Genomic DNA, 7,500 nt, shown 5'->3' on the forward strand with positions numbered 1-7,500 from the left:
TTTTCGAGGTGGGGTGGGGTGGTGTGGATGCAGCGGGTTTTCCGAGGTGGGGTGCGCGGGGGCGTCGTGGGGGGGTGACGCGGGGTGGGGTGGGTCGAGCGGGGTTTTCGGAGGCGTGGAGGGAGCGGGGTTTTTCGAGGTGGGGTGCGGGGGGGGCGTCGTGGGGGGGTGCGGTGGGGTGGGGGGGTGCGCCGTGTCGTGGGGGGTGACGCGGGGTGGGGTGGGTCGAGCGGGGTTTTCGGAGGCGTGGAGGGAGCGGGGTTTTTCGAGGTGGGGTGCGGGGGGGGCGTCGTGGGGGGGTGCGGTGGGGTGGGGGGGTGCGCCGTGTCGTGGGGGGTGACGCGGGGTGGGGTGGGTCGAGCGGGGTTTTCGGAGGCGTGGAGGGAGCGGGGTTTTTCGAGGTGGGGTGCGGGGGGGGCGTCGTGGGGGGGTGCGGTGGGGTGGGGGGGTGCGCCGTGTCGTGGGGGGTGACGCGGGGTGGGGTGGGTCGAGCGGGGTTTTCGGAGGCGTGGCGGGGTGCTGTGGAGGGAGCGGGGTTTTTCGAGGTGGGGTGCGGGGGTGCGCCGTGTCGTGGGGGGGGTGACGCGGGGTGGGGTGGGTCGAGCGGGGTTTTCGGAGGCGTGGAGGGAGCGGGGTTTTTCGAGGTGGGTGCGGGGGGGGGCGTTGTGGGGGGGTGCGCCGTGTCGTGGCGGGTGACGCGGGGTGGGGTGGGTCGAGCGGGGTTTTCGGAGTCGTGGCGGGGTGCTGTGGAGGGAGCGGGGTTTTTCGAGGTGGGGTGCGGGGGGGCGTCGTGGGGGGGTGCGCCGTGTCGTGGGGGGGTGACGCGGGTCGAGCGGGGTTTCGGAGGCGTGGTGGTGTGGCGTGGAGGCAGCGGGGTTTTTCGAGGTGGGGTGCGGGGGGGGCGTCGTGGGGGGGTGCGGTGGGGTGGGGGGGTGCGCCGTGTCGTGGGGGGGTGACGCGGGGTGGGGTGGGTCGAGCGGGGTTTTTGGAGGAGAGGTGGGGTGCTGTGGATGGAGCGCGGTTTTTCGAGGTGGGGTGGGGGGGGGGGCGTCGTGGGGGGGTGCGGCGGGGTGGGGGGTGCGCCGTGACGCGGGGTGGGGTGGGTCGAGCGCGGTTTTTTGGAGGCGTGGCGGGGTGGTGTGGAGGGAGCGGGGTTTTTCGAGGTGGGGTGCGGGGGGGGGCCTCGTGGGGGGGTGCGCCGTGTCATGGGGGAGTGACGCGGGGTTGGGGTGGTCAAGCGGGGTTTTTGGAGGAGAGGTGGGGTTTAGGGTGGAGGGAGCGGGGTTTTTCGAGGTGGGGTGCGGGGGGGCGTCGTGGGGGGTGACGCGGGGTGGGGGTGGTCGAGCGGGGTTTTTGGAGGAGGGGGGGGTGCTGTGGAGGGAGCGCGGTTTTTCGAGGTGGGGTGCGGGGGGGCGTCGTGGGGGGGTGCGGTGGGGTGGGGGGGTGCGCCGTGTCGTGGGGGGGTGACGCGGGGTGGGGTGGGTCGAGCGGGGTTTTTGGAGGAGAGGTGGGGTGCTGTGGATGGAGCGCGGTTTTTCGAGGTGGGGTGGGGGGGGGGGCGTCGTGGGGGGGTGCGGTGGGGTGGGGGGTGCGCCGTGACGCGGGGTGGGGTGGGTCGAGCGCGGTTTTTTGGAGGCGTGGCGGGGTGGTGTGGAGGGAGCGGGGTTTTTCGAGGTGGGGTGCGGGGGGGGGGGCGTCGTGGGGGGGTGCGCCGTGTCGTGGGGGGGAGACGCGGGGTGGGGTGGGTCGAGCGGGGTTTTCGGAGGCGTGGTGGTAAGGCGTGGAGGGAGCGGGGTTTTTCGAGGTGGGGTGCGGGGGGGGGCGTCGTGGGGGGGTGCGGTGGGGTGGGGGGGTGCGCCGTGTCGTGGGGGGGTGACGCGGGGTGGGGTGGGTCGAGCGGGGTTTTTCGAGGTGGGGTGCGGGGGGGGGGGGGGGGGGGGGGGGGGGGATATGCTCCGCGTCGTGGGGGGGTGCGCCGTGTCCTGGGGGAGTGACGCGGGGTTGGGTGGGTCGAGTGGGGTTTTTCGAGGTGGGGTGCGGGGGGGGGGGGGATATGCGCCGCGTCGTGGGGGGGTGCGGTGGGGTGTGGGGGGTGTGCCGTGTCGTGGGGGGCTGACGCGAGGTGGGGTGGGTCGAGCGGGGTTTTCGGAGGTGCGGTGTGGGGGGTGTGCCGTGTCGTGGGGGACTGACGCGAGGTGGGGTGGGTCGAGCGGGGTTTTCGGAGGCGTGGTGGGGTGGTATGGAGGGAGCGGGGTTTTTCGAGGTGGGGTGCGGGGCGGCGTCGTTGGGGGGTGCGGTGGGGTGGGGGGTGCGCCATGTCGTGGGGGGGTGACGCGGGGTGGGGTGGGTCGAGCGGGGTTTTCGGAGGCATTTGTGGTGTGGCGTGGAGGGAGCGGGGTTTTTCGAGGTGGGGTGCGGGGGGGGGGGGGGGGGGCGTCGTGGGGGGGTGCGGTGGGGTGGGGGGGTGTGCCGTGTCATGGGGGAGTGACGCGGGGTTGGGTGGGTCGAGCGGGGTTTTTCGACGTGGGGTGAGGGGGGGTGGGGAGGTGCGCCGTGTCGTGGGGGGGTGCGGTGGGGTGTGGGGGGTGTGCCGTGTCGTGGGGGGGCTCGCGCGAGGTGGGGTGGGTCGAGCGTGGTTTTCGGAGGCGTGGTGGGGTGGTGTGGAGGGAGCGGGGTTTCTGGAGGTGGGGTGCGGGGGGCATCGTGGGGGGGTGCGGTGGGGTGGAGGGTGCGCCGTGTCGTGGGGGAGTGAGGCGGGGCACGGTGGGTCGAGCCTGGTTTTTGGAGGAGTGGTGGGGTGCTGTGGATGGAGCGGGGTTTTTCGAGGTGGGGTGGGGGGGAGGCGCCGCGTCGTAGGGGGGTGCGGTGGGGTGGGGTGGGGGGGTGTGCCGTGTCGTGGGGGGTGACGCGGGGTGTCGCGATGCCCCCTCCCCCCCACCATGCCCCGACATGACGCGACGCGCCCCCTCCCCAACATAACATGACAACCCCCCTCCCCCCCCCATGACATCCCCCCACCCCCCATGACACGACACGACGCGATGCGCCCCCCCCATGACGTCCCCCCCTCAAAAATTCGCCTCCCCCCTCAACACACACCACCCCCCCCCCTCCCCCCCCTCAAAAATTCGGCCCCCCCATGACATCCCCCCCAGCCCCCATGACACGACGCGACGCGACGCGCCCCGCCATGACACGACACGACACGACGCGCCCCCCCCTTCCCCCCTCAACACACACCACACCATGTCGCGACGTGCCGCGCCCCCCCTCCCCCCCCCCCCCCATGACATCCCCACCCCAGCCCCCCCACCCACGACACGACATGATGCGATGCGCCCCCCCCCCCCCCCCCATGACATGACACGATGCGACGCGCCCCCCCCCCCCCATGACATCCCCCCCCATGGGATCCCCGCCCCCCCATGACACGACACGATGCGATGTGCCACCCTCCCCTTAACACACACACCCACCCAACGCAATGCCCCCCCCCCCCCCCCCCCCCCCGCGCCCCATGGCCTGACACGACGCGACGTGCTTCCCTCCCCTTAACACACCCACCCACCCTCCATGACGCCCTCCATGACGCGACGTGGAGGGGGGGGGGGGGAGGGGTGGTGTTTTGTGTGTTGAGGGGGGGGGGGGGGCGGGGGGTGGGGTGGTGTGTGTTGAGGGGGGATGGGTGGGGTGGTGTGTGTTGAGGGCGGGGGGGGGATTTTTCGGGGGGGGGGGGGGGGGGGGGAGGGGTGGTGTGGTGTGGGGTGGTGTGTGTTGAGGGGGGGGGGGGGGAGGGGTGGGGTGGTGTGTGTTGAGGGGTGGGCGAAATTTGGAGGGGGGGAAGGGGAGGGGTGGTGTGGTGTGGTGTGTGTTGAGGGGGGGGGGGGGATTTTTGAGAGGGGGGGGGGAGGGGTGGTGTGGTGTGTGTTGAGGGGGGGGGGGGGGGAAAGGGTGGGGAGGTGTGTATTGAGGGGGGGGGGCGCGAATTTTTTGGGGGGGGGGGAGGGGTGGTGTGTGTTGGGGCCGGGGGGTGGGGTGGCAAATTTTGGAGGGGGGGGGAGGGGTGGTGTGGTGTGGTGTGTGTTGAGGGGGGTGGCCGAATTTTTGGGGGGGGGGGGGTGGGGTGGTGTGTGTTGGGGGGGGGGGGGGGCGAATTTTTTGGGGGCGGGGGCGGGGGAGGGGTGGGGTGGTGTGTGTTAATGGGGGGGGGGCGAAATTTGGAGGGGGGGAAGGGGAGGGGTGGAGTGGTGTGTGTTGAGGGGGGGGGGGGGGGGGATTCTTGAGGGGGGGGGAGGGGTGGTGTGGTGTGTGTTGAGGGGGGGGGGGGGGGGGAGGGGTGGTGTGGGGTGGTGTGTGTTGAGGGGGGGGCGGGGGTGGGGAGGGGTGGTGTGGCGTGGTGTGTGTTGAAGGGGGGGGGGCGAATTTTTGGGGGGGGAAGGGGCGAAATTTGGACGGGGGGGCGAATTTTTGGGGGGGGGGGGGGAGGGGTGGGGTGGTGTGTGTTGAGGGGAAGGCGAAATTTGGAGGGGGGGAAGGGGAGGGGTGGTATGGTGTGGTGTGGTGTGTGTTGAGGGGGGTGGCCGAAATTTTTTGGGGGGGGGGGTGGAGTGGTGTGTGTTGGGGGGGGGGGGGGGGGGGGCGAATTTTTTGGGGGCGGGGGGGGGGGGGGGGGGGGAGGGGTGGGGTGGTGTGTGTTGAGGGGGGGGCGGAATTTGGTGGGGGGGAAGGGGAGGGGTGGTGTGGTGTGTGTTGAGGGGGGGGGAGGGGTGGTGTGGTGTGTGTTGGGGGGGGGGTGGGGTGGTGTGTGTTGAGGGGGGAGGGGTGGGAAATTTTTGGGGGGGGGGGCGAATTTTGGAGGGGGGGGGGGGGGGGGAGCGGTGGTGTGGTGTGGTGTGTGTTGAGGGGGGGGGGAAGGGGCAAAATTTGGAGGGGGGGTGAATTTTTGGGGCGGGGGGGGGAGGGGTGGGGTGGTGTGTGTTGAGGGGGGGGCGAAATTTCGAGGGGGGGAAGGGGAGGGGTGGTGTGGTGTGTGTTGGGGGGGGGGGGGGATTTTTGAGGGGGGGGGGGGAGGGGTGGTGTGGTGTGGTGTGTGTTGAGGGGGGGGGCGAGGGGTGGTGTGGTGTGGTGTGTGTTGAGGGGGGGGGGGGGCAAAATTTGGAGGGGGGGGGGGAGGGGTGGTGTGGTGTGGTGTGTGTTGAGGGGGGGGGGGAGGGGTGGTGTGGTGTGGTGTGGTGTGTGTTGAGGGGGGAGGTTATTTTTGAGGGGGGGGGGGGGAGGGGTGGTGTGGTGTGTGTTGAGGGGGGGGCGGGGAATTTTTGAGGGGGGGTGGGTGGGGTGGTGTGTGTTGAGGGGGGGGGGGGGGAATTTTTGGGGGGGGGGGGGAGGGGTGGTGTGGTGTGGTGTGTGTTGAGGGGGGGGGGATTTTTGAGGGGGGGGGAGGGGTGGTGTGGTGTTTGTTGAGGGGGGGGTGGGGAGGTGTGTATTGAGGGGGGGGGGCGCGAATTTTTTTTGGGGGGGGGGGGGGGGGGGGGCAAATTTTGGAGGGGGGGAGGGGGTGTGTGGTGTGGTGTGTGTTGAGGGGGGTGGCCGAATTTTTGGGGGGGGGGGGGCGAATTTTTTGGGGGCGGGGGGGGGGGGGAGGGGTGGTGTGGTGTGTGTTGAGGGGGGGGCGAAATTTGGAGGGGGGGAAGGGGAGGGGTGGTGTGGTGTGTGTTGAGGGGGGGGGGGGGGGGATTTTTGAGGGGGGGGGAGACGTGGTGTGGTGTGGTGTGTGTTGAGGGGGGGGGGGGGGGAATTTTTGAGGGGGGGGGGGAGGCGTGGTGTGGTGTGGTGTGTGTTGAGGGGGGGGGGCGAATTTTTGGGGGGGGAAGGGGCGAAATTTGGACCGGGGGGGGGCGAATTTTTGGGGGGGGGGGGGAGGGGTGGGGTGGTGTGTGTTGAGGGGAAGGCGAAATTTGGAGGGGGGAAGGGGAGGGTTGGTGTGGTGTGGTGTGGTGTGTGTTGAGGGGGGGGGGATTTTTGAGGGGGGGGGGGGATTTTTGAAGGGGGGGGGGGGGGGGGGGGGCGAATTTTGGAGGGGGGGGGAGGGGTGGTGTGGTGTGGTGTGTGTTGAGGGGGGGGCCAATTTTTTGGGGGGGGGGGCAAAATTTGGAGGGGGGGGGGAGGGGTGGTGTGGTGTGGTGTGTGTTGGGGGGGGAGGGATTTTTGAGGGGGGGGGGGGGGAGGGGTGGTGTTTTGTGTGTTGAGGGGGGGGGGGGGGGGATTTTTGAGGGGGGGGGAGGGGAGGTGTGGGGTGGTGTGTGTTGAGGGGGGTGGGGGGCGAATTTTGGAGGGGGGGGGAGGGGTGGTGTGGTGTGGTGTGTGTTGAGGGGGGGGCCAATTTTTTGGGGGGGGGGCAAAATTTGGAGGGGGGGGAGGGGTGGTGTTTTGTGTGTTGAGGGGGGGGGGGGGGGAATTTTTGAGGGGGGGGGAGGGGTGGTGTGGTGTGTGTTGGGGGGGGGGGGGGGTGGGGTGGTGTGTGTTGAGGGGGGTGGGGGGGGGGGGGAGGGGTGGTGTGGTGTGGTGTGTGTTGGGGGGGGGGGCGAATTTTTGGGGGGGAGAAGGGGCGAAATTTGGAGGGGGGGGGGGAGGGGTGGGGTGGTGTGTGTTGAGGGGGGGGCGAAATTTGGAGGGGGGGAAGGGGAGGGGTGGTGTGGTGTGGTGTGGTGTGTGTTGAGGGGGGGGGGGAAGGGTGGGGAGGTGTGTATTGAGGGGGGGGGGGCGAATTTTCGGGGGGGGGGGGAGGGGTGGTGTGTGTTGGGGGCGGGGGGGGGGGGGGGGGGAAGGGTGGGGAGGTGTGTATTGAGGGGGGAGGGGGGGCTGAATTTTTGGGGGGGGGGGAGGGGTGGTGTGGTGTGTGTTGAGGGGGGTGGTCGAATTTTTTTGGGGGGGGGGGGTGGAGTGGTGTGTGTTGGGGGGGGGGGGGGGGGCGAATTTTTTGGGGGCGGGGGGGGGGGGGGGGGAGGGGTGGGGTGGTGTGGGGGGGGGGAGGGGTGGGGTGGTGTGTGTTGAGGGGGGGGCGAAATTTCGAGGGGGGGAAGGGGAGGGGTGGTGTGGTGTGTGTTGAGGGGAGGGGTGGTGTGGTGTGTGTTGAGGGGGGGGGTGGGGTGGTGTGTGTTGAGGGGGGGGGGGGGGGGGCGAATTTTGGAGGGGGGGGAGGGGTGGTGTGGTGTGGTGTGTGTTGAGAGGGGGGCCCAATTTTTTTTGGGGGGGGGGGGGGGCAAAATTTGGAGGGGGGGGGGATTTTTGAGGGGGGGGGGGGGAGGGGTGGTGTGGTGTGGTGTGTGTTGAGGGGGGGGCGGGGAATTTTTGAGGGGGGGGGGAGGGGTTGTGTGGTGTGTGTTGAGGGGGGGGGGGGGGGGAATTTTTGGGGGGGGGGAGGGGTGGTGTGGTGTGGTGTGGTGTGTGTTGAGGGGGGGGGGATTTTTGAGGGGGGGGGGGAGGGGCGCAAATTTTTGGGGG

Source organism: Lygodium microphyllum, unplaced genomic scaffold (assembly GCF_053477565.2).
Source record: "Lygodium microphyllum isolate KBCC unplaced genomic scaffold, Lygodium_microphyllum_v1.1.10 scaffold_218, whole genome shotgun sequence".
NCBI classification, from domain to species: domain Eukaryota; kingdom Viridiplantae; phylum Streptophyta; class Polypodiopsida; order Schizaeales; family Lygodiaceae; genus Lygodium; species Lygodium microphyllum.